The sequence below is a fragment of the Giraffa tippelskirchi genome, chromosome 3 (genome assembly GCF_054371585.1).
Source record: "Giraffa tippelskirchi isolate mGirTip1 chromosome 3, T2T-mGirTip1v1.2.pri, whole genome shotgun sequence".
NCBI lineage: Eukaryota > Metazoa > Chordata > Mammalia > Artiodactyla > Giraffidae > Giraffa > Giraffa tippelskirchi.
The window spans coordinates 4377944-4404405 of record NC_137277.1 but is presented as its reverse complement, the minus strand read 5'-3'; the positions used below and the strand labels follow the sequence as shown (position 1 = coordinate 4404405).

General features: G+C 44.2%; 1 long non-coding RNA gene across 11 annotated transcripts in view; it reads left to right on the top strand.

Annotated features, from left to right (window-relative positions):
• Nucleotides 1–26462, top strand: part of LOC145543545 (uncharacterized) — a 448599-nt gene that overhangs the window by 57162 nt on the left and 364975 nt on the right. For 9 of the 11 annotated variants that reach the window (XR_014080787.1, XR_014080788.1, XR_014080789.1 and 6 more), the window contains one exon: nucleotides 14140–14286. The exons of the other annotated variants lie outside the window; for them this stretch is intronic. This is a non-coding gene — a long non-coding RNA (uncharacterized LOC145543545). The remainder of the gene's footprint in view (nucleotides 1–14139; nucleotides 14287–26462) is intronic. 11 annotated transcript variants of the gene reach the window in all.

Sequence of the window (26462 nt, the reverse complement as noted above, 5' to 3'; positions counted from 1 at the left end):
TTCTTGCCTTGAGAACCCCATGAACAGTATGAGAAGGCAAAAAGATATGACACTGAAAGGTGAGCTCCCCAGGGTGGTAGGTGCCCAATATGCTACTGGAGAAGAGTGGAGAAATAACTCCAGAAAGAATGAAGAGATGAAGCCAAAGCAAAAACAGTGCCAAGCTGTGGATGGGACTGGTGATTTAAGTAAAGTCTGATGCTATAAAGAGCAATATTGCATGGGAACCTGGAATGTTAGGTGCATGAATCAAGGTAAATTGGAAGTGGTCAAACAGGAGATGGCAAGAGTGAACGTCGACATTTTAGGAAGCAGTGAACTAAAATGGACTGGAATGGGTGAATTTAACTCAGATGACCATTATATCTACTACTGTTGGCAAGAATCCCTTAGAAAAAAGGAGTACCCTCATAGTCAACAGAAGAGTCTAACTCTTGTGGCCACAGGACTGGAAATGGTCAGGTTTCATTCCAATCCCAAAGAAAGGCAATGCCAAAGAATGTTCAGACTACCGCATAATTGCACTCATCTCACAGGTTAGCAAAGTAATGCTCAAAATTCTCCAAGCCAGGCTTTAACAGTATGTGAACTGAGAGCTTCCATATATTTAAGCTGGATTTAGAAAAGGCAGAGGAACCAGAGATCAAATTGCCAACATCCGCTGGATCATAGAAAAAGCAAGAGAGTCCCAGAAAAATATTTACTTCTGCTTCATTGACTATGCCAAAGCCTTTGTGGTGGATCACAACAAACTGGAAAATTCTTCAAGAGATGGGGATACCAGACCCCCTTACTTGCCTCCTGAGAAATCTGTATGCAGGTCAAGAAGCAACAGTTAGAACCTCACTTGGAACAATGGACTGGTTCCAAATTGGGAAAGGAGTACGTCAAGGCTGTATATTGTCACCCTGTTTATTTAACTTACATGCAGAGTACATCATGTGAAATGCTGGGCTGGATGAAGCAGAAGTTGGAATCAAGATTGCTGGGAGAAATATCAATAACCTCAGATATGTAGATGATACCAGCCTTTTGCAGAGAGTGAAGAGGAACTAAAGAGCCTCTTGATGAAAGAGAAAGAGGAGAGTGAAAAATTTGGCTTAAAACTCAACATTCAAAAAGCGAAGATCTTGGCGTCTGGTCCCATCACTTCATGGCAGATAGATGGGAAAACAACGGAAACAGTGACAGACTTTATTTTCTTGGGGCTCCAAAATGACTGCAGATGGTGACTGTAGCCATGAAGTTAAAAGACCCTTACTCCTTGGAAGAAAAGCTATGCCCAACCTAAACAGCATGTTAAAAAGCAGAGACATTACTTTGCTGACAAAGGTCCGTCTAGTCAAAGCTATGGCTTTTCCAGTAGTCATGTATGGATGTGAGAGTTGGACTATAAAGAAAGCTGAGTGCTGAAGGATTGATGCTTTCAAACTGTGGTGTTGGAGAAGACTCTCAAGAGTCCTTGGACTGCAGGGAGATCAAACCAGTTAATCCTAAGGGAAATCAGTCCTTAATGTTCATTGGAAGGACTGATGCTGAAGCTGAAGTTCCAATACTTTGGCCACCTGATGTGAAGAACTGACTCATTTGAAAAGACCCTGATGCTGGAAAGATTGAAGGCAGGAGGAGAAAGGGATGACAGAGGATGAGATGGTTGGATGGCATCACCAAGTTGATGGGCATGAGTTTGAGTAACCTCTAGGAGTTGGTGATGAACAGGGAAGCTTGGCGTGCTGCAGTCCATGGAGTCGCAAAGAGTCAGTCACAACTGAGCGACTGAACTGATTCCTGTTCATTTTAGATTACTGATTTCTAAAATGTCCAAGTTCACTCTGGCCACATCTTGCTCCCTTCTTTGCTCACATGAGATCACTTATCTTGACTTTATAAAGAGATTTTTTTCTCCCCAAGGGATATCTTCTCTTGGCCTCAAGGATATATGTTGAGTATTACCATTCCTGTGAGTCTCTGAGATTATATCAGGGTGTTATACAACTGGCATTATAAGTGGAAAGGATCTTAAAGATAAGATGTAGGTCAGAGTCTTTAATGTGTGAATGAAGTTGAGGGAGCTTAAATGACTTCTGTTCACCTCTACACTGATCGTTGATGATATGCTATGATTACTATTGCTCTTCTTCTAAATGACTTCTGTTCACCTCTACACTGATCATTGATGATATACTATAATTACTATTGCTCTTCTTGCTTTTGCTGTTGTTATTTAGGACCCTCACAGACTAAACTTTGTTCTGCATGCTGGGGACTCATTGGTGAACAGAAGGGGACCAAAATACACTTGTTTTATGAAGCCTGCAGACTATTTGGGAAACTTACCATTAAAAGAAGTGATACATGGGAAGATCATATTTTTTTTCAGAAAATGATGAAGAAAACAGTGATGGTACTTCAGGGATGATGGCCAGGGAGGGCTTCTTTAAACAGGTGGCCTCTGAGATGAGCTGTCAGTGATGATATAGTCAGCCGTAGAAGCTCTGAGATATGAGTTCCAGGTGGGACTTCCCTAGTGGTCCAGTGGTTAAGATTTCAACTTCCAGTGCAGGGGGTGTGGGTTCAATCCCTGTTTAGGGAGCTAGGATCCCACATGCCCGAAAAGCAAAATGTAAAACAAACAATCTTGTAACAGAGCCAATAAAGACTTTCAAATTCGTCCACATGAAAAAAAAAAAAATCTCAGTTTTCCAGGTAACAGGATGGCAAGTGCATAGGCTCTGAGGCTGGAACATTATTAGTATTTTTTGGAGATAGAGATAAGCCACTGAAGCTGAAATACAGTAGGAAGTGTGAATAGGAAGACTGTGTGCGTGCTCAGTCATGTCCAACTCTTTGCAACCCACGCACGAGGCTCCTCTGTCCATGGCAAGAATACTGCAGTGGGTTGCCATATCCTCCTCCAGGACATATTCCCAACTCAGGGGTGAAACCCATGTCTCCCATCTCGTGCATTGGCAGGCAGATTTTTTATCCATGAGCCACCTGAGGGGTCTAGATGAAACCCACGGCCTCTTCCATCTGACATGTTTCCTTCAGTCTTTCACACCCTTCATTCCCTTCTTCCCATCTGTATCATCATCACCTCGCAAAAACTCTCAGCCCCCCTCTCCTCCTCCAGCTGCTTGACCTGGAGGAACATCTCTTCCTCTGCTTCGGCTTCACTCTCCACAGATTCCGAGCCTGCACCAGCGTATTTGAACCTGGCAGGAGGGGGACGCAAAGCAGAGCTACCTGATTGTGTATTTGTTTTTGACCACAAACCTCCCCCAGGCCCTGGCAGTCACGTTCCACCCCTGGTCAAGTCCCAGCCCCACTCTCCAAGGCCACAATGTCACACCCCCCCTCTTCTTGCCTTCACCCACTCACTGTCAGGGGTTGAACTCATCTTTTATTCGCTGAGAAAACAGAAGCAGACAGAAGAAAACTTCCTCTTCCTCATATAAATGAATCACCTGCCTCATCCTTCAGGACCGCATATTATGCTTTCCGTGAGGACCGCAGCCCGTTCCCCTCCGAGACGGACTGCGTTGCTGGGGCACCAGGTGACATCTTGAATCACCTGCGTGGGGCCTTTGCTCCACGGCGACCTAGTCATCTCTTAATACTGTCTTTTCTCTCCAATGGCTCAGTCACATCAGCCTACAAATGCTCCAGAGTCTCCCCCATTCCAGACAACCTCCACCTTCCTCAGGAGCACGTTCGAGCTGTCGCTTTGTCTTCTGTTTGTCATATAACAAAACTCCTTGACACCTCTAATCTGCCTCTGCTTCTTGGTTGTTCAGTCACTCAGTTATCACAGAGGATGCGATGGTTGGATGGCATCACTGACACAGTGGACGTGAGTTTGAGCAAACTCCAGGAGATAGTGGGGGACAGAGGAGGCCTGGCCTGCTGCAGTCCATGGGGTCGCAAAGACTCGGACAGGACTTAGCAAAGTCTGGACGACAACAACCGAGAGCGTGAAAAAATAGCCGTTTAAGAAATGATGTGGGTGTCGCTAAACACGCGAGTATCTAGAATTTTCCCAAGGACGGCGACTGAGGAATACAGAGTATCAGGAGAAGGATCAGGACACTTCACACCCCGCTGAGCATGAGCTGAAGTCTGCGAGAGAGACCCCGAGGGCGGCCCTGCGTGCCCAGCAGCTGGCTGCTCCGCCTGCCCTGCGCCCGGCCCCGCCACCCCCTCGCTGGGAACAGCCTGTGCTGGGCCAGGCTGCGGAGCACTCTCTGGGCAGCAATAAAGTGCACACTTATAATGCTGGGCTGAGTGACAAGAACAACATGAAATAACACTCTACCCACCCACTGAGAAAGCCGAGTGTGTCACACTCCTCTGTGTCATGCCTTTAAAAATATCTCCACGGACGGTCCAAGTCTCAGGTTGGGTTGGAGGGGTGTTTAGTGCCTGACTGTGCCAGGTGGAAAATGTTTTCATCAGAATCCCCAGGACCTGGGTGATGGACGTCGGCTGGCTTCTGCCTGGATGTGTGTGCATGAATGCGTGTTTCAGAAAGATGGGGGTGGGTGGCTAGTCCTTCGCTGTTTTTTTTTTTCTTTCTTTCTTTTTTAATTACATGTTCCTGACAAAGAGGTGTGGTCCCTGGCACTGCAGCCCAGACTCTCCTCCACCTCTAACCACACGAGGAGAAGGCTATAGAGGGCTTCTCAGCTCTCAGCATGATCCTCGCATCAGTGGAAACATAAGCCCAGGGGCCGGCAGAGCGAAGGCTTCTTGAGAATGAGGGGTTTAGAAGCACAGTGCACGTCTGGGGAGGCAGACTGGCTCTTCCAAAGGGTCCATCCCCTGGTTTCCCCTGACTCTGCTTCCTTGATTAGGAAGAGCACGGCCAAGCACGGTCTACTGGAATTTCTTCTCCGAGTAGGGGGTTTCGAACAGCAGGGTGAGCCTTTTAACCTCCTTGTGGTTTATTCATGTTTACTTTGGAATCTCCCACGCTTACCAGCAGGGCAGCTCTGGCACGCTGTCTAACCTTTAAGCCTAAGTTTCCTGACTTGTAAAAAGGGATAATAACAGCGCCTGCGTCTTAAGGTCGTAGAGAAGAGTAACCGGTGTGACGGCAGGCAAGCGCTCGGACGGAACCTGCCACACGGCAGGCGCTCAAGAAACATTAGCTGTGTGTGCAGCTCCAGAGTTTTACAGGTGACGGGCACATGGAAATCAAGGCCTTCCCTTGACTGTCACAGAGGAAGAACGCACGTGATACTCATGGGCTCTGGTCTCCACTGGACTCGGACCTTGGACACTGACTGGCTCCTTTTGCCCCACTGACCTCCTGGCATTTCTTCCTACACATCAAGCATCCAGACCTTCATATTTGGTGTCTCTTCTGCCTGGGATAGTCTACTCTCAAATAGCCTCATGACTTACTCCATCATGACGTATTCTGATCCTTGCTCGAATTTCATCTGTTGGAGAGAGGACTTGTTTTTCCATCCATCTGAAGCGGTGCCCTCAGCACCACACGAGTCACTGTCTGTCCCTCTTCCCTGTATTACTTGCCTTTTTATCACTACCTGTATGTTATGTATTAACTTAAATAAATTTATCATCTGGCTCCCCTATGAGAATGTAAGACCCATGAAAGTGGAAGTTTTGTCTTTTCTTGTTGCTGTTCATTGCAACTCTTCTGACATCTTAATTGGTGCCCAAAATAAAAAAGTGAAAGTGTTAAGCAAAAGTGTTAGTCACTCAGTCGTGTCCGACTCTTTGGGACCCCACGGACTGTAGCCCGCCAGGCTCCTCTGTCCGTGGGATTCTCCAGGCAAGAATACTGGAGTCGGTTGCCATTCCCTTCTCGAGGGGATTAAATATCAATTAAATGAATGAACAAATGAAACATGTATGTGTAATTCCCATTTTACGGAGGAAGACTTGCAGGGTCACAGAGTCTATAAGTTGCTGAATCAAACTCATGTCTGGGGACTTCCCTGGTAGTTCAGAGGTTAAGGCTTCAGCTTCCAATGCAGGGGCTGTGTTCCATCCCTGGTTGGCTGGTTGGGGAGCTAAGCTCTCACATGCCTCAGGAACAAAAAAACAAACATAAACAATATAAGCAATATTGTAACAAATTCAACAAAGACTTTAAAAATGGTACACGTTGGGAAAAAAAAATGTAAAAAAACTCACACAGGGATCTCCATTTTGTCTCTCTGGTTTGTCCCAAAAATGAGGAATAGTGAAAGCATTGTCAGGAATACTCTGGGCCTTGACCTTCCTTTTATAACTTTTGACATGAGATAACTTTCAACTTAAATCTATGAAATTTGTATCCGAATGATTGCCATCTTTCTTATCTGGGAGTTTCTCAGCCCATGTGATATTAATTTGATTTGAGATAGTCCATATATATATATGGAAGACATCTCTTTCTTTTTTTTGAAATCTGTATATTTGGTTGTGCCTGGTCTGGGTTGTGGCATGTAGGTCTTCAGTCTTCACTGTGTCATGCGAACAGTTAGTTGTGACATATGAGATCTAGTACCCTGACCAGGGATGGAACCTGGGCCCCTGCATTGGGAGCTTGGAGTCTTAGCCACTGAATCACCAGGGAAGTCCCTAGGGCTTTTTATTTTTAATTTCTATTTATTCTCGTGATTTATATACTTCCCCAAAGTCTCGTGACTTGCACACAGCTCCTGGTGATGAAGATTTGCCCCTGTTCCCTCAGTCTTTCTGCAGTTCCCCTTGCCTGAAATAGAAGAAGGTCTCCTCTCTATGACTAGGTGTTTGTACGGTTTGCTTCACCCTAGAGGGAAGATGTCTCTTTGATCTAGACGTTGCGGCATCTCCCAAGTTGCATGCTGAAATAGTCTTCCTGGTCTTTCAGGATTTCTTTGTAATGTAGAAATGCATGTCAGTCTTGGAAACTGCATTTGAGTGAACCCATTAAGGTTGTCGACTTACTGGAAAAGACCGATGATGGGAAAGATTGAAAGCAGAAGGAGAAGAGGGTGACTCAATGGACACGAACTCGGGCAAACTCCAGAAGACAGTGAGGGACAGAGAGGCCTGGTGTGCTGCAGTCCACGGGGTCACAAAGAGCTGGACACGACTGAGTGACTGAACAACAACAAATGAAAGTTGTCAAGCAAGATACGGAGAGAGCAGACAAGTGAATGAAGCATCTGCCTAACGTTCTGAAGACACAGATTATTATCCTCCTGGGTTTTTGTCACTACTCTGCTTGAGGAAGCTGAGTTGGCTAAGTGTGACTCTCACTGCCAGCACATTCTGAAACATAAAACTCCAAGGCCATCAGTGGAAAAACCCAACAGGAAATTGGCCAAATGCTCACCTGTCTACCGGCCAGTACCCACTTTTACCATGGAGAGCAGAGTGTAGCTGCGGTCCTTGCCAACGACTCACCTAGCTTAGAAGGCTCCTGGTGTGATCCATTCTCACACATCCCTGCTGAGGGTCAGGCACACAGAATATCTTCTTGTTTTTCATCCAGAAGAGGAGCTCGCCTGGCCGCTCAGTGCCCCAGTGTCCTCGGGACTTCTGGGACCTAGTGAATTCAAGACATGGTTTTGCTGCCTGCTGCGTTCCATTTTGGACACAGTAAGTCATGTTCTCTTTATATCTGGAACAGAAGCCTGATTGTTTTATTTCCGGGCAATGGGTCTTAGGATCCATCAGCAAATTGGCTCTTGAAAAATGACCTGTGGGCATTTTCCTCTGCCACTTAACTCAGACGTGGAAGGAGACAAGCCTAGTCCGTATCTCTTCTTGCTGCTGAAAGAGTTCAGAATGTGTGTGTTGTATTTTTAGGAGTTATTTATTTGGCTATGCTGAGCCTTCGCTGTGGCATGCGGGATCTTAGTTGCAGCCTGTGGGATCTTAGTTCCTTGACCAAGAATTGAACCTGGGCCCCTCTATTGGGAGCATGGGGTCTTAGCCACTGGACCACCAGGGAAGTCCCATCAGAACGTATTGAGTTCAAGAAGACTAAGCAGCCTTCTTGGCTCCAAAACCCAAAGATTCCTGTAGGGAACTCCCCTAAAGGCACATTTATCCCACAGATTCTCTCCACCTTCATCCATCTCCCAAATTTCCCAGCCAATTTGCACCAAGCCCTCTTAGCTGAGACTGGCTCCAAGGAGACCTCCCTCCAATGATGATGGTAGTGCAAGGGGCTGCCACTGGTGATGTCAGACCCATTGGCAGTAACCACAGTGGCGCTTCTGACGATATGCCAAGGGCCCTAGGAGCTAGGCATGAGGTGGGGAGTCCAAATAACCATTCCTGCCCACGCTGCCCTCTGCTGGGACAACCCACCACTAATTAATGGCCATCTGTGGAGACCATACAGGCTGTCCTGCCAGAAATAGCCAGATGTCAGCACATGACTCCAGCCTATGACCTCTCCTACGATATTAATGTGGATTATTTATGGGTGGGCTGAGGTGGTTTCCCTGTATGAGCCTCCTTCCTGGTGCATGGCTTAAGAAGTTATTATATATAACTTTATGACGCTACCATTAATTTTGGGTCTTGCCAACTTCTAGACCTATATGCTGTGTCGTGGATTTCTGGGCCTGGTTCAACAATAACAGTTTGTAAAAACACTCCAATGTCTCATTTCTCCATGTTTTCCATGGGTTCTACGTGAGTATAGATATGAATATTCTCTTCATGGGGATTCACTGGCCTGTAGTTCTTGCCAACTGTCTGTGAACTACTCTCTCCTTCAATTTAAGAGGGATGCCAAGTGAGGGTCTTTTTAAGACTTGGAAGAGAAATGGATGTCATCATTTTCCATGGTGTTCTCCTTGCTCTTCTAAGTTGCAAGTTGAAATGCTTTCTATCCAAAGCAACTGCTGTACCAGTTAGTTTACCTCACAAGGGAAAGGAAGTTGGGTGGATACAGAATGAAGGATCATAACGGCGAATTCCTGTCCCAACTCTGCTGTCTCCATGTCACGGGGTCTTGGGCAACTGCCTGCTCTTCGAGGTCTCAGGCTGTTCTTTTTTGTGTGTCTTACATATCATAGTGCTGATCATTAACTCTGAAGTGAACATATATAGGTTTAAAAAAACAGTTAAATAGATCAACTGATAACCAATCTTCATGCTGAGTTTGCATTTTGTGAAATATAAAATTTAAAAATGCTGAGTATAGTTAACACTATTGGGTTGGCCAAAAAGTTCATCTGGGTTTTTCTGTGTCCTGACATTATTATTTTTTTGTCTTACTTACCTTAAAGGAACGTCACAGAGAGAAAGCAAGATACATAAGCAATTCTGATTTGACACGTTTAAAAGGATTCTTTATGTAGACAAGGTCATATTTTTCATCTTTGAATTTTTTCTTCTTGCTTTCTCACCCTTCCAACCAATAGCTAAGGGATAAAAACTCCATTTCTATAATACCTCACCCTTACCGCCTTGTATCTAATTGTTTTTAGATACCTACAGGCATCTCCAATGCCTGTCAACTCATTATAAAGTAATTATACTCCAACTTTAAAAAAATCATTAGAAGAAAAGAAAAAGATTTCAAATTTGGACTGAAATTTCTCTGTGAAAATTAGCCGTAAGGTCTCCTTCTAGCCTCTGTCTCCCAGTTGTTCTCTCTCTCACTTCTTGTCCATTACCTTTAACATGTTTCCAACACTGGGTCTTCAAGGAGAACGTTGCCCTGGAGTCCCGTGGCTCTCTGAATCCCTCACATGGTGTCTCTCACATCTGGTCTCACACTTACTTAATTCTCCCTAGTACTTGAGAAGCACCTTGGTAGCAGAGACTCCCGAATCTTCAGTAGTGCCTTGTTTAAAAGTGTTCAGTAAATATTTATACAATTGGGTTGAATGATAATACTTACTAATCCCAGGTTTAAGCCTTGGGATTATTTTTTGGATAAAGCAGCTCATCCTGGGACTTCTCTTCCAAAATCCCTTAATAAACATCTGCTATAGCAGACTCTGATGTTTTCTGTTTTTAGCATCCAGTTTGTCTGCTTTATTGGTAAAAATGAGAGAGACTTGCAGCCCGATTTTGTTCCTATGTCCTCCCTTCCTCCCTCTAGAGGACATTGGGGTCAGTCAGTCAGGGAGGTTTCCCTGGTGGCTCAGTGGTAAAGAATCTGCCTGCCAATGCAAGAGACCCAGGTTCAACCCCTGCTCCCAGAAGATCCCCTGAAGAAGATCATGGCAACCCACTCCAGTATTCATGCCTGGAAAATCCAATGGACAGAGGGGCCTGGCAGGTTACAGTCCACGGGGTCACAAAAAGTTGGACAAGACTTAGCCACGGCAAAATGACAGCAACAAAGTCTATTAGGACTACAGTTGCCAGATAAAAATATGAGAAACTCAATTAAATTTGAATTTTAGATAAACAACAAATAACTTTTTAGAGTAAGTACATCTCCTATATGGTAGGACCTATCTTAGCTCAGGTAGACCAAGAGGAAAAACTTGTATTTTGTGTCTTGGAGAGAGCTTTTTCTTTCTTGTGTTAGATCTGAGTGAGGGGACATACAGCTACCTGCAGCCATCTTGTGACCACCAGTCTTGGGCTATGGCGGACGTTCGGTGTGGAAAAGCTGTCTTCCATCGGGAGCTCAGCATTCCAGGTGGTTTCAGTGTCCTCACATCTCCATGCCAACCAGTGCTTTGTTTTTTCTACTATTACGGCCGAGGAAGAGAACATAGAGAATTTCTTACCACTCAAAATCACACAAGTAGCTTCTTCCTTTTTTCCACACAAGTGACTTCTGCCCAAAGCTTCCTGGACAGAATTACTCAAATAGCTTTCCTTAATTCAAGGGGACACCAAGGAAATATCACTCTATATATTCCCCAGAATAGAACAGAAGAAGGTATTGATGAATAATACTGATGTCCTCTATCTGCCAACTTAAAAAGACAACCTGGAAATAACTTATCCCCTTGACTTAAGATCAGTGATGTGTTTGTTGTTATTCAGTGGCTCAGCCATACCTGACTCGTTGTGACCCCGTGGACTGTAGCACGCCAGGCTTCGCTGTCCTTCCCTATCTCCCAGAGTTTGCTCAAACTCATGTCCATTGAGTCAGTGATACAATGAGACAGTCCTTCAAGTTTTACAGGACTAATACAGGAGACGTTTAAAGCCTTCCTTAGTAGTAGCCATTTAAATATTAAAAAATTTTTTGAGGTTATTTTTATGTACATTTTTATATACATTCATAGAATGTAAAATCAACATTTGAAAGCATTGATTACGTTAAAATGTGCAGTTACCACCTTTCCTTGGTCTCAAAGGGGTAGGTTGGGCCAGGTACTACAGCATCTGTTAGGTAAGGCTGGTATTACCACGGTTACCATGTTCAGAGGAGGAGAATAAGACTCGATAGTTTAATTGCCTGTCCAACGCCCGCAGCAATGAGTGGCAGAGTTAGTACCAAAACACAAGTCTTCTGGTTCCAAGCCAGGTTGCCTTTCAGCTGTATTATTGTCCCTCAAAATGTACAGCAGTACCATTTCATCTCAAAAAGATATTTAGAGCCAGTTAACTTCATTCAGTTACATTTCATAACTCTTACCTGGGAATCCCCCTTTTTTCCTCCAAAATATAAAATTCAGTTCTCAACTTGCCCAAGTCAAGGAATTCTTCTGAAACTCCATCCTAACAGCCAGGCGGTTTTCTATCGCCACAACACAAGTACTTATGTATACTTTGAAAGCAGCACATAGGATGAAAGCAGAATGTTATTGGAATTATTAAATTAGTAGAGTAACACAGCATCCAAGGATCTGTGCTATTTTTAGGCTAGTGTCTATGCTGTGCTATTTCCAGGAATAACACAGTATCCAGACATCTATGCTATTATTAAATTAATGAAATAAAAGAGCATCCAGACAACTGTGCTATTTTCAGACTTCAGTACAGGAAAAAAAAAAAGATTAACAAAGAGAATATGTGTGAAGATTAGGGAAGGGATGCACAAAGTGGCCCAAATGTCGTCTTGAGACAAAAAATAATGAACTTGAAAGCCAGAGGGAAGGGACCCTTTCCAGGCAATGCTCCCTTTGTTTCCAGTACATTGCCCTGAGAACTTAGAAGCTAGGCAAGCCTCTGCGTCCAAGGGCCTGCAAGCCAGTTACTAGCTGCTCGAGTTCTGGCCACACTGGGATTCAGAGACAGACACATTGTAACTGCCATCAGCATCGAAACTGATGGAAGAAAGTAGGGATGGTGCTTAAGGATCTTTCCTCCACCACTGAGGGTAAAGATTTAATCACTTTAAGAAACTAAATAGATTCCTTGTCTATGTGATTGTCCTTGTTCAGTTGCTCAGTCATGTCTGACTTCTTGTGACCCCATGTACTGCAGCATACCAGGCTCCCCTGTCCTTCACTGTCTCCCGGAGTTTGCTCAAAGTCATGTCCATTGAGTCAGTGATCCAACCATCTCCTCCTCTGCCGTCCCCTTCTTCTCCCGCCCTTCATCTTTCCCAGCATCAGGGTGTTTTCCAATGAGTCGGCACTTTGCATTGGGTGGACGAAGTATCATCTTCATGGTAGAACATGTTAACAGTTTCATAGGGATGGTGTGTGATGAAATTAAGTGAGATATTATGTATAAATCTCCTAGTGCTGAGCACTTATGAATGAATAATTTCAGATGCTGTTAGCTCTTAGATTATGGATTATTTACTAATGTGTGTATGCTTAGTCACTCAGTGGTGTCTAACTCTCTATGACCCCATGGACAGCAGCCTGCCAGGCTCCTCTGTCCATGGGAATTCTCCAGGCAGTAATACTGGAGTGGATTGCCATGCCCTCCTGCAGGGAATCTTCCCAACCTAGGGATCAAACCCAGGTCTCCTGCACTGCAGGTGGATTATTTACTGTCTGAGCCACCATGGAAGGCCAAGAATGCTGGAGTGGGTAGCCTATCCCTTCTCCCAGGCATCTTCCCGACATAGGAATTGAACCAGGGTCTCCTGCAATTGCAGGTGGATTCTTACCAGCTGAGCTTCCAGGGTGTGTATGTATGTGTAAATTGAACCTAAAAAGACTAGAAGGTATTATAATAGTATTAAGTGCAGGGCCATCAGCAGAACTTTCTGTGGCATGGGAATGTTCTGTGCCTCTGCTGTCCACTGGGCATACGTGGGCATTGAACACTGTGGCTAGTGCAACTGAAGAATTGGATTTTAATTTAATTAATCTGTAAATTTAGATAGCTGCTTGTGGACTGGAGCTGCCATCAAGGACTGCAAGGTATGTCAAGATGGAAGATATTTTAGATGTTATCTGATCCAAACCAGTTGTTACAGGGGATAATATACATAATTCAGAGAGATATGAAATGACATGCGCAAGGTTTCACAACCGCTAAGGGGGCTGAACCAACATTTTGATCAGGCTCCAATTATCCAAATCAAGGCATCATATTGCCACATGGCATAACAAAATTAAGACTTAAAGACAAGGGCAGGTTAACAAAAATACTAGGCCAGATCTTCCTAACTCTAAAGTGTTAGTGGCTCAGTCGTGTCTGATTCTTTGCGACCACATAGACTGTAGCCTGCCAGGCTCCTCTGTCTCTGGGATTCACCAGGCAAGAATACGGGAGTGGGTTGCCCTTCCCTTCTCCAGGAGATCTTCCTGACCCAGGGATTGAACGTGGGTCTCCTGTATTGCAGACAGGTTCTTTACCATATGAGCCACCAGGAAAGCCCTCCAAACTCTAAAAGTTATAATTATTATCAGTACCATAAGTCTCATTACCTTCCAATTTCTGAGCACCTACTCTTTGCTTGGCAGAGAATAGCAAAGGACTTTTTTTTTTTAAGTCAGACTTTTTTACTTTGTATTGGGGTTTAGCCTATTAACAGTGTTGTGGTAGTTTCAGGTGAACAGCGAAGGGACTCAGCCATACATAAACATGTATCCATTTTCCCCCAAACCCTCCTCCCAACCAGGCTGACACATAACTCTGAGTAGAGTTCCACGTGCTGTACAGTAAGTCCTTGTTGGTTGTCCGTTTTAAATATACCAGTGTGTACATGTCCATCCCAAACTCCCTATCTCTTCCTTCCCCCATCCATGCCCCCGGCAACCATAAGTTCGTTCTCTAAGTCTGTGGGTGTCTTTCTGTTTTGTTCAGTTCAATTCAGTCGTTCAGTCGTGTCCAACTCTTTGTGACCCCATGGACTGCAGCACACCAGGCTCCCTGTCCATCACCCATTCCCGGAGCTTCCTCAAACTCATGTCCATCGAGTCAGTGATGATGTCCGTTACTTCTGTTTTGTAGGTAAGTTCATTTGTATCATTTCTGTTTAGATTCCACATATAAGGGATGCAAAGGACTGTTCTTTTGACCTCTATGCTAAAATGCCTCCCTGTTGGACCATAAAACTTTTACTGAAAACCCCTGTATCTTTTAAAAAATATTTATTTATTTTTCTAGCTGCGCCGGGTCTTAGCTGTGGCATCATGTAGGGTCTTTCCCTGTGGCACATGACTCTCTGGTTGGGGCATGTGGGTTTAGCTGCTCCAAGGCATGTGGGATCCTAGTTCCCCAGCCAGGGATCGAGCCTGCATCCCTTGCATTGATGGTGGATTCTTAACCACTGGACCACCAGGGAAGTCCCATAACCCCTGTATCTTTGTAGGATTTATCCTATGTGCTTTGGAGCATACGTATCTGACAAAGGCCTCCGATGTGCCAGTCATCTCATGGCTCTTCTGGTGGACTGATGGACACCATGCCATCAATCTAAGTAGACTAGTATACGGTTCTGTGGAATGTCTAGATGGTCCAGATCTCTGCAGACAGTATTTTGACAAAGGACAAGAGAATTTCCAGGTGGTGCTAGTGGTAAAGAATCCGCCTGCCAGTGCAGTAGACGTAGGTTCAGTCCTTGGGTCGGGAAGATCCCCTGGAGGAGGGCATGGCAACCCACTCCAGTATTCTTGCCTGGAGAATCCCATGGGCAGAGGAGTCTGGCGGGCTACAGTCCATGGGGTCACAAAGAGTTGGAGACAAACTTACCAACTAAACAACAACATAGATAACCATCCAAGCTTAACTATTTAAAAGTATAAATCCAAGGGACTTGCCCAGTGGTCCAGTTGTTAAGAGTCCACGCTTTCATTGCCTGCACAGAGAACTAAGATTCTGCATGCCACATGGCAGCCAAATGTATATATAAATATAAATCCATCCTTAGCTCATAGGCCACTCACAGAAGACCAGAGTGATCTACAGTTTGCTGATCTATGATAATCCTTTAAGTTTTTAAGGGTGGCATTAACGTCTGCCATCTTTTCAAGATGTAATATTGATGTGACTTACTGTCTCATCCAGGAGAGGGGAGGTTTCAGAGCTTTCACTTGCCCTCTGCTTTGATAGCTCTCACCCCACTGGCCAAGGACCCATCACGTACCTTCAGTTGCTCGTGTCCAACTCTTTGTGACTCCATGGACTGCAGCACGCCAGGCTTCCCTGTCCTTCACTCTCTCCCAGAGTTTGCTCAAACTCATGTCCATTGAGTCAATAATACGATCCGACCATCTCATCCTCTGTCACCGCCCCCCCCCCTCCTGTCCTCAATCTTTCCCAGCTTCAGGGTCTTTTCTGTTGAGTCAGCTCTTCACGTCAGGTGGGCCCATTGTGGGACTGGGCCAAATGCCAGGAGTGTCTGTTCCATCGATAGTTCAGGGACAAGGGAAAGGACCACTCAGGGTTGCTGAGGAAGATTCGGGCGGCACGTCATAGCGTCCACCTTTCATGACTGGGAGACTTTACCGTGTTTCATTTTTTAATAAAGCTATGTACATAGAGCTTTGCTCAACCCTTAATTTGAGCTTTGACAAGCACCATCAGAAGCAAACACTGCCTGAGAGAAAAGAAACATTTTGAGCAAAAAAAAAAAAAAGCCAGTTGACAGAACTAGGGTAGGACATGGAAACCCTTTTGTCTATCAGACAAAGAAGGGGCAGCATGAAGAGGAGGTGGGCCTGAGAGGCTGGGGGGATCTAGCCTAGCAAACCACTAGAAAGAAATCTTTTTTACAGAAGCCCCAGGAATCTTACTGAGATCTCATAAAGTAACGAAAACCAGGAAAACAACACTCTATGCTAAGTGTCTCTTTCGCTGTTTTACAGACTGGGGTAAGATTTTATGAGCTATTTGGTTTTCCCTTTGGACGACTCTTTAGAAGTTCCTGGTTCTTCAGCCAGTTAGTTTAACTTCGGGCTGGAGAGTAAGAGGACTCCAAAATGGGATAGTGACCATTTAGGCTTTCTGACGGCAGTCCCTAGAAGTTGACCCGAGCAGGTGCTTAGCTAACTCATAGATGAGTTTGCCAACAGGGTCATCTACACCTGGGTCCCTTGGTTAGAAAGATCAAGTCTGTTGCCTATGGGAGTATGACACTGAGGTGGGGGGGGCCCTCAAAGTCATCAGTGAGTTCTGGCAAGGAACAAGCCATCAGATAATAGTTATACATTTCCTGGATGCTGAGCCAGCCACAAAAATATGGAGTTTTAAGTTCTAACAAGTTAAAATATCCTCTCCTTTCAAGATGATTTGACCATCAAAATGGAAAGGAAATGGAAGCCAACCTCCATTCCCTGACTACATAAGAAAAAAAGAAAAAAATAGCAACCTCTTCCTGGGTATTTCTTTGGTCAAACTCTAGGGCTGACAGTGATCCACGGAACACTGGTCATTAGTTTAAAAAAACAAAACCTCATCCTGATCTTCAGTATGCTTCTCCAGTTATTGAAGGGATTTCAGAGCCCATGAGGGGACTTCCCTGGTGGTCCAGTGGTTAAGACTCTGCCTGCTAATTCAGAGGGTGTGGGTTCCATCCCTGGTCCGGGAAGATCCCACATGCTGCAGGGCAGTTAAGCCCATGAGCCACGACTACTGAGCCCCAGCACCTAGAGCCCGTGCTCCACAACGAGAGAAGCCACCACTGTGAGGAGCCCCAACTAGAGGAGCCTGCACGCAGCATTGAAGACACGGTTCAGCCAAATATATAAATAAATAAAATGTAGCAACCATTTAAAAAAGTACATGAGTCAGCCAGCTCTTAGATGGTGGTTTTCCAATGGAAAACATCAAGCTAGAGGGTATGTCAGCACTCCAAGTGGCAAGTGGATCCTAGGCCCGTTAAGTCAATTCCATTCTTAGGTAGATTTTCTGCTTCAGGTGGTAAATAAAGGCATCTATTTAATGTTCACCCCTTGTTCATTGAGAGATCACATGATCTCCCAGGTTGAAGAGACAATGAACTGCATAAAAACTGACCTCAATCCTCGTCTCACTCAGAGACTCTGCGTTGATTTCTGTGTCCAGGAGGACAATATTTTGGTGACCTTGAGCAAATAGAGCTTGGTGGTAGCAAGCATGGTAGGAAATTTTCAGTATTGTCCAAAAGGCTCCTGTGTAACCTGTTGTAAGGGCCTATGAGCAGACTCTGTTCCCATCACTAAACTTTTCTAAGCCTCCCTTTTCTACAAGACTTCTTAAGTTGGAATAGTACTTTTTTCTTGATCAACATCGTAAGACTTTTCTGTATGTGAGAAGTACTTTTGATGATACTAAGTGAAAGTGTTAGTTGCTCAGTTTTGTCTGACTCTTTCCAACCCTCATGGACTGTAGCCTGCCAGATTCCTCTGTCCATGGAATTTTCCAGGCAAGGATTCTGGAATGGATAGCCATTCCCCTCGCCATGGGATCTTCAGCCTCTAAGATCAAACTAGGAACTCCTGCATTGCAGGCAGATTCTTTACCATCTGAGCCAGGGAAGTGGCATGTTAATATAAGATCTAGTTTTTATTATTACAATCCTTTAATTCAGTACTGGCTTTCAAGTTGCAAAACATCAATTTATATTCCATATGTATGTATTCATATGTGAAATTTGGTTTTCTTTTTCTGAGTTACTTCATTCTAACAGGCTCTGTCTTCATCCAGCTCACTAGAACTGACTCAAATGCATTCCTTTTTATAGCTGAATAATATTCCATTGTATTTATGTTCCACACGTTCTTTATCCATTCTTCTGTCCACGGGCATCTAGGTTGATTTCATGTGCTAGCTATTGTAAATAGTGCCTCAGGGCAGGAGTAGAGATGCAGACGTAGAGAACAGACTCTGGACACAGCAGGGGAAGGAGAGGGTGGGAAGAATTGGGAGAGTAGCGTTGACATATATGCACTGCTGTGTGTAAAGCAGATAACCAGTGTGGAGCTACTGCACAGGCACAGGTAACTCAACCCAGTGCCCTTTGGTGACCCAGAGGGGCGGGGAACTGTGGAGAGTTTCAAGAGGGAGGGTATATATGGCTGATTCCTGTTGTTGTATGGCAGAAGTCAACACAGTATTGTAAAGCAGTTATCCTCCAGTTAAAAGAAAAGTGTCAAGTTATATGGGGGGGGTGGAGAGAAAATGAATGAGGGAGGGAGAAGGGGAGAGAGAGATGACTTTAACAAAAAGTCGACAAAATGTTTAACAAGGTCAATGTGATTTTATTATACTCTTTGATGGCTTTATACTTGTAAAGCATGAGACCCACTGTATGCGCGATTGTATATATTGCTGTGCTCAGCTCTCTATAGGACCCCGCGTTGCTCGCTCAGGACTATAATCTATAAGGAGATGGTATCTACATAATTTTCCCTGTATAAGATCATTCACAAACCGATTTTGGAAGAACATCAATAAATGCATTTGAGCTTTGTTTAAAGTGGAATCAGTTGTGTATGTGATTTTAGTTCAAACCTTGGAGGGAGAAAGTGCTGTTCTAAGTAGCCCAGGTTTATTAAATTAAAAACACAAAGGCATCACTTGCAACGGGATAATAAAGTTGGAGAGGAACTTTAATATTATTTAATTTTTTTGAGAAGTAAAGCATCTGAGGGCTGTTAAAATTAATTAACTGTTTAGTAGCAAAACAGACAGGGACTCTGCCTGCCTTGCTCACTGCTGTGTCCATCCCTCCAGGAGCTCGGGTTCGCAGCCAGGGGGCATTTTGTCCCCCCATAAATGCCCCAGGGGACATTTAACACGGTCTAGAGACATTTTTGGTTGTTACAAGTAGGAATGGGGGATAAAAGTGTTACTGGCAGCTAGAGGCCAGAAATAATGCTAACCATGCTACCCTGCCCAGGACTGCCCCTGAGGCAAAGGGTGACTTGGCCCAAAGGTCAAGGGTTCAGAGGTTAAGAAGCCCTGCCCTAGAGGGAAAAAAATTCAGTGGGCAGATCACTGCATTCCCAGGTTCTAAGGAGCAAGTACTAGCTGGCATGTGCAAACTCAACAGGAACGGTGTCAGTATCCAGGGGTGAAAATTGGTTCTTTCAGGGGCAGGGAAAAGAAAAAAAAAAGGAAGGAAGAATGAGAAAAAGAGAGAGAGACAGACAGAAAGAAAACTCATTGTTTTTTTAAATATATTGGGCTGGCCAAAAAGTTTATTCAAGAAAGAAAGAAAGGAAGGAAGAAAAGAAAGAAAGAAATTCTTTTAAATATATTGGACTGTGCATAGAGTTTGTTTGAGAAAGAAAGAAAGAAAACTCATTCTTTGATATATATTAGGCTGGCCAAAAAGTTTGTTCAGGAAAGAAGGCAGAAAAGCCAGACAGAAAGAAAGACAGCATATTTTTTTAAATATATTGGGCTGACCAAAAATTTCATTTGAGAAAGGAGGGAAGGAAGGAAGAAAGAAAGAAAAAAAGAAAACTCATTCTTCTTTTAAATATATTGGGTTGGCCAAAAAGTTTGGATTTTTTCCATAACATCTTATGGAAAACCCAAAGGAAATTTTTGGCCAACCCAATAATAAAGCAGAGATACATATGCAATATAAATGGATATACAGTATACCCGTGACACTAAAAATTTCATGGAGAAGAGGGGCAATGAGGAAAGGTCAAAAGAAGTTTTCTTGGAAGAGAGTGATAGTGAAAAAGAGGCTGGGACACACTGATGTGCCAGGGCACCACCTTCTCTCCCCCCAGCCTCCGCAGGGCCCCTGGCACGGGGAACAAGTGCCCTGCTTCTCCCCCTGCCCTTCCCGACTGTATGTTGTAACCAGGATGCAGCTCCAAGTGTTTCTCCGCCCAGTACCTTTCGTTCTGGGAAGCAGAGACGTGGTGGCAGGTCCCTCGGTGACGGCCTGTCCTTTTGTTTTCTGTGAATTAAAGACAGAAACAGGACTTTCACAAGGGGGCCGGGAAGGGTGAGAAAGAGCTTGAAGGAACAGTGTGTTGTGAAAAGTGTAAGTGTTAGTCACTCAGCCGGGCCCGACCCCATGTATGTTGGCCATCCCCCACATCAGGGACCATTAGGACAGGGGAAGGTTGCCCCAACTTTCCAGCAGCTTGAGTGTTGTTTCCTGAGACACTGGTGGTGGCCACAGTTGGATGGTCAGTGGGTACACTGACCTCATGAAGTGAATCATGAGAATTTTTTATTGTCTCATTTTTCTCAACCCAAGTCAGCTCTTAGGTGGTTGTTGTTCAGTCATTAAGTCGTGTCTGACTCTTTGTGACCCCATGGACTGCAGCATGCCAGGCCTCCCGATCCTGCTCTGTCTCCCGGAGTTTGCACAAACTCATGTCCATTGAGTCGGTGATGCCATCTAACCATCTCATCCTCTGTTGCCCACTTCTTTGGCCTTCAACATTTTCCAGCATCAGAATCTTTTCCAATGATTTCACATCAATGGCCAAAGTACTGAAGCTTCAACTTCAACATCAGTCCTTCCAGAGAATATTCAGGACTGATTCCCTTTAGGATTGACTGGTTTGAGCTCCTTGCTGTCTAAGGGACTCTCAAGAGTCTACAGAACCACAGTTAGAAAGCATCAATTCTTCAGTTTTCAGTCTTCTTTATGGTCCAACTCTCACATCTGTACATGACTGTTGGAAAAACCATAGCTTTGACTCTACGGACCTTTGTCAGCAAAGTGATGTTTCTGCTTTTTAATATGCTGCCTAGGTTTGTCATAGCTTTCCCTCCAAGGAGTGAGAGTCTTTAAATTTCGTGGCTGAAGTCACCCTCCACAGTGATTTTGGAGCCCAAGAAAATAAAATCTGTCACTGTTTCCACTTTTTCCCCTTCTATTTGCCATGAAGTGATGGGACCAGATGACTCTTAAAATTTAAAGCTATAGCTCATGAAAAACTATCTGGACTCTCCCAGCAGGTTGTTTAAGTCTGAGTTACCTTTTTCTGGATTTGCATGCATCTTTTCATGGCCAGTAGTGCGATCCTACTGCAAAATGCTACTTGGATGTTTTAATTTTCAGTTGAGATTTAGTAGGTATGTTTTGATTCCTTTGGGACTTGTACATGACCCCAACCCATCTTTTGTTTGAATTTATTAACATCACTTTGTGGCTTCCAGAAGCAAGTTTGGGGCTTCGAATAAGCAAAGCTGAGTTTCTACAGATGATCGAGTAGTTTGAGGGACATCTCAAATCTAAGTGCATATTCCAACATCCGTGGGATGTGAGAGACTTATCTGTTGGCATGACTGGAGGTGGGCTTCCCTGGTAGCTTGGTGGTAAAGAATTTGCCTGATAATGCAGGAGATGTGGGTTCGATCCCTGGGTCAGGAAGATGCCCTGGAGAAATAAATGGCACCCCACTCCAGTATTCTTGCCTGGAAAATCCAATGGATGGAGGAGGCTGGCAGGCTATAGTCCGTGAGGTCACAAAGAATCTGACACAACTTAGTAACTGAACAACAACAACAAATGACTGGAAGTGTGTTTCACCGCAGAGAAGTTCCTGGAGACGTATGTAGAGAACGTTCAGCTAGGGATTTAAGGATGGGGAGTGAATGTTGAAGGGGTATTTTGGTATTCTTTTCCCCATATTCCCTCTCCCAACATGGAACTCATGTTGACTTTATCCATAACACTGCCTATTAAGCCACAAAACGTCGAGAAACAGGGCAGTAAAAAATAATGAAACGCAATATTCAGGATACATGGAAAAGCAATGATTTACTTTAATCCTGGGGACCAGCAATAATACACCTGCCTTGGAACAGGGGATGGCATAATGTTGGCATAACATTGGGGTTTAATCATTTTTGACCACATTTTATAGACCCTTTCCTGTAATTAATGCTAAGTAAAGTCAACATCTTCTCCACCTGCTGCTGTGTTCGTGGCTTTCATGGAGTGCGTCCACTCTCCTTCATTAACCAGGCTGTCACGGTTCTTGTTTAACTCGTTCTGCCTTGGTTGTTTTTTTCCCTTGGTAATCTCCAGGACTATCACGTGTGCCATTTGTGGTGTGTAGGGCTTTCCATTCTTTTCTCAAGAAGAGTTGAGATAAGTGAACTCAGTACCATCCATCCCATAGCTGTGATTATTAAGGCCGTTTCTGCAGAGCCGAAGCCTGAGTACACGGTCTCTGTTAATGCTTTGAAATAAGTTTTCTCTCATCTTTAATTAAAATATTTAGTCAACAAGGACCTACTGTAGAGTGCAGGGAACTCCACTCACTTCTCTGCAATAACCTAAGTGGGAAAAGAGTTTGAAAAAGAACACATACATGTATGCTGCTGCTGCTGCTGCTAAGTCGCTTCAGTCGTGTCCAACTCTGTGCGACCCCATAGACGGCAGCCCACCAGGCTCCACCGTCCCTGGGTTCTCCAGGCAAGAACACTGGAGTGGGTTGCCATTTCCTTCTCCAATGCATGAAAGTGGAAAGTGAAAGTGAAGTCGCTCAGTTGTGTCTGACTCTTCGTGACCCCATGGACTGCAGCCTATCAGGCTCCTCCGTCCATGGGATTTTCCAGGCAAGAGTACTGGAGTAGGTTGCCATTGCCTTCTCTGACATACATGTATAGGAGTCATTGAATCACTCTGCTGTGTACCTGAAACTAACACAACGCTGTTAATCACCTACACTCCAATATCAAATAAAAAATTTAAATTAACTATCAATATGAATGACTATTCCTACACACACACATGCACACATTATTATTCTTTTATTCTCTGTGTATCTTTCTTAGGTAGAGTCTTGAAGCATTTAGAGTTTTTCTAGAGAGTAAGTATTCTCCATTTTCATGTAAATATTAGTTGTTTCTGTCACATCAGTGTCTTGCTTCTAGGATTATTGGGCAGCTGCTTAGGGACCCTGGTCCAGGATCTCACCATGAAATAAACACCAGGCAGGTTATAAAATGTAAGCTTGCAATTTTGGAAAGAGAAGATCATCACTGTAGTCTTTATCTGTTCTGAGCCATACTGAGAAGAAAAGCAGTGCAATAGCAACATGGATATTCATTTTGCAAGATAAAGGTTAACCCACAGAGACCCCACCGTATTCCTGAGTTTAGAGATGTGTGTGTGTGTGTGTGTGTGTGTGTGTGTGTGTGTGTGTGTGTGTGTTTGCTTTGGGGAGAGAGTGGTGAAAGCTATAAAAACCATTAGCAATTCCTAGTTGATTCAAATCAATCTCAACATTTTTCAAAATCTCGCCTAGATTCTTGCACTGTGTTAGACCGCATCGAGGTGATTAATTCACACAGGGGGCTGTTTATGTAATTGTAGTAATGGTATAGAAAGCCAACATGTTCTAATCTCCTATTTTTGAGTTTTTAAATCCCAATTGGTGAATGGTAAGCAAGGCTGCTAGTTTTATAGCTTTGTGAATTAGTTCAGCTGAAAAATATTCTGCCCGTTTCCATTTGGGAGACAGCAGGGTGGGGGCCTGGGGGTACGGGGAGGGCAGGGCTGGTTCGCCCGCACTAATCGGTTCTTGGCCTCTAGCAATTCTCTGTGGCAGAAGAAAAGGAAGAGATAATTGTTCCCCTTAATCGTGGCATCAATGACTGCATTTAGAAGCCTCTGCTTCAAGGCTCACCAGATTTCCCAGAGAATATTCTCAACCCTTCGCTGATCTGATTTTGAAGCAAATGAATGATCTGAGAATATCCGCTAGCAGGGTTCTGTTCGCCTGGGACTGTCAGAGACCAGGAAGCTCCAGAGGCTTCAGATGGTGACCTTTCTCATATCTGTCACCAGGCTGTCAATGAGGGTGGATTTCTGTATCTTTGCAATGGGATCTCCCGGCAGGAATGACCAAGGAGTAGCAACTCAAGGCCACTTTCATTATTCCTCCTTCTCTCGCTGACTGGGCCTTCCGCCCTTTCCTGCTATGTCGTTGTCATCTGAAATTGCAGATTTGTGACTTTAGGAATGGATGGGTGACAAGAAACGCAAAGGAGAGAAGGCAGAGAACACAGAGGCCATGTGGTTGCCATCTTCCTGGAAGGAATTTGAGGTCTTTGCGGGCACCTGACAGTACTTGCAAGGAAACGCTTAGCTCTAACTGGGTTTTTCTCTTTGAGCTGTCAGTGCTGGAAGGCCTATGTCTTTGGGTTCAGTGGAAATTGAGCTGAACTTTCATGCAACCATAGTTTGGTAACTCAATTTTGCCAACAGATCCTGAAAAATATACTAGCCTACCCACAGTTCCTATTTCCTAAGATACTTCCCCAATCCTTTGAGATATACCTCTTCCAAGAAGCCCTCCTGACCACCCCTCCTCAGCAGGTGACTCCTTCTCCTGGATATTGTGGGGAGTTTACTGATTGGCCTCTAAGTTTAACCCACCTTGTTTATTTTTGCAAGAATGTTAATTTTCCTGGTGATAAACACATATTTGCATGTTAGTTTCCAGAGAAAGAGGAGCGCTTAAGAAAGTCTAAGAAAACAAAACAAAAACTGAAAACCGCTTCCCTTTGGTTTATAGCCTGGGGTTGGAATGAGAAGGGGTGTTGTGATCTAGCCAAACTGCTTGGATTGAAAGCTAACTCTAACTAGGACTTCCTAGCTGAGTGCATGCGTGCATGGTCAGTCATATAGTCAGGTCTGACTCTTCTCGACTCCATGCACTATAGCTCCTCTGTCCATGGGATTTCCCAGCAAGAGTACTGGAATGGATCGCTATGCTCTCCTCCAAGGGATCTTCCTGACCCAGGGATCAAACCCAAGTCTCTTGAGTCTCCCTCATTGGTTGGCAGATTCTTTACCACTATGCCACCAAGGAAGCCTAAATGAGTTAATCTATACGTAAAAGTCTTAGGATGTTGCCTGCCTGCTGTATCACACAGCAAGTCCTATATAAGCCTTAACTACTATTTTAATGATCTTGATAATACTATAATGTCTGTCTCTCCTTGTCTAGCCCTTCCTCTTTACATTGGCTGCCAGAATACTTAAAGATGTAGCATATAGCAATTTATTGAATGAATCTAGCTTATCCTTACCTTAATATAGCACCTGTATTTGTCATTTTGTTCACCTTGTTTTTCTAATTATTTTAATGCATTTTAAATTTTTTGGTATTATATGCAGTTTTCTAAACTGACATAAGCCATTTTTGAAACAAAATAGGCACCATTCATAGCTCATCAAGCTTTCTATTTTCAGAGGTCTTTGAATGGGCATGTCTTTTCTCTCCCACTACGTTCTAGCAACACTAAAGCAGATATCATATCTTAACTTTCTTATTTCCCCCACTGATCTTTGAAATTCTTTTTTGTACATGATAAGATTGAGTAATTTGTTTGCTAGATGTTACTAAGCTCTTGTCTTTTTTATGAGTTTCTCTTATTAAGTTCAGTTCAGTCGCTCAGTCGTGTCTGACCCTTTGCGACCCCATGAATCGCAGCACGCCAGGCCTCCCTGTCCATCACCAACTCCCAGAGTTTATCCAAACTCATGTGCATTGAGTTGGTGATGCCATCCAACCATCTCATCCTCTGTCGTCCCCTTCTTCTCCTGCCCTCAATCTTTCCCAGCATCAGGGTCTTTTCCAATGAGTCAGCTCTTCGAATGAGGTGGCCAAAGTATTGGAGTTTCAGCTTCACATCAGTCCTTCCAATGAACACCCAGGACTGATCTCCTTTAGGATGGACTGGTTGGATCTCCTTGCAGTCCAAGGGACTCTCAAGAGTCTTCTCCAACACCACAGTTCAAAAGCATCAATTCTTCCGTGCTCAGCTTTCTTTTTAGTTCAACTCTCACATCCATACATGACCACTGGAAAAACCATAGCCTTGACTAGATGGACCTTTGTTGACAAAGTAATGTCTCTGCCTTTTAATATGCGGTCTAGGTTGGTCATAACTTTCTTTCCAAGGAGTAAGTGTCTTTTAATTTCATGGCTGCAATCACCATCTGCAATGATTTGTGAGCCCAGAAAAATAAAGTCAGCCACTGTTTCCACTGTTTGCCCATCTATTTGCCATGAAGTGATGGGACCGGATGCCATGATCTTAGTTTTCTGAATGTTGAGCTTTAAGCCAACTTTTTCACTCTCCTCTTTCACTTTCATCAAGAGACTCTTTAGTTCTTCTTCACTTTCTGCCATAAGGGTGGTGTCATCTGCATATCTGAGGTTATTGATATTTCTCCCAGCAGTCTTGATTCCAGCTTGTGCTTCATC